The 397-nt window shown below is 69.8% G+C and overlaps 1 long non-coding RNA gene across 1 annotated transcript in view; it reads right to left on the reverse strand.

Moving 5' to 3' along the window:
* The window catches only part of LOC104872415, a 3,430-nt gene that overhangs the window by 2,389 nt on the left and 644 nt on the right, over window positions 1-397 (reverse strand). The window lies entirely within an intron of this gene.

Here is a 397-nt window from a genome sequence, read left to right on the forward strand (position 1 = left end):
GGAGCAGCGGATTCCGCGCCGCGGCCTCCAGGGATCCCAAGCTCACACCCGCGCGCCTGCTCCCGCGCCGAGAGCCACGGAGCACCGGAAGGCAGGGACTCACATGCCGAGGTGCGGGCGGGGATTTTCCCCATCTCCGAGGCTCGCACCTTCCTAGGACCTCCCGACCCCCACCCTACCCCGCCGGGCGAGCAAGTCTGGTTTCCAAGATTCGGCTCAGGGCAGAGGCAGGGATGGAACCGAGGGAGCACTGGAGAGCGAGTCCGCTCTCTGCCCGGCCTTAGGAGCAGAGGACTGGCAGGCCCGACTCGCCCCGGGTGTGCAACTAGGCTGCCGGGGTCAGAAACGGCCCCAGGGCGCCCCAACGCGGGGAAGGCAGTGCCAGCAGCCACCACCT

The sequence above is a fragment of the Fukomys damarensis genome, unplaced genomic scaffold, assembly GCF_012274545.1.
Source record: "Fukomys damarensis isolate Sample0158 unplaced genomic scaffold, DMR_v1.0_HiC HiC_scaffold_30, whole genome shotgun sequence".
Taxonomy (NCBI): domain Eukaryota; kingdom Metazoa; phylum Chordata; class Mammalia; order Rodentia; family Bathyergidae; genus Fukomys; species Fukomys damarensis.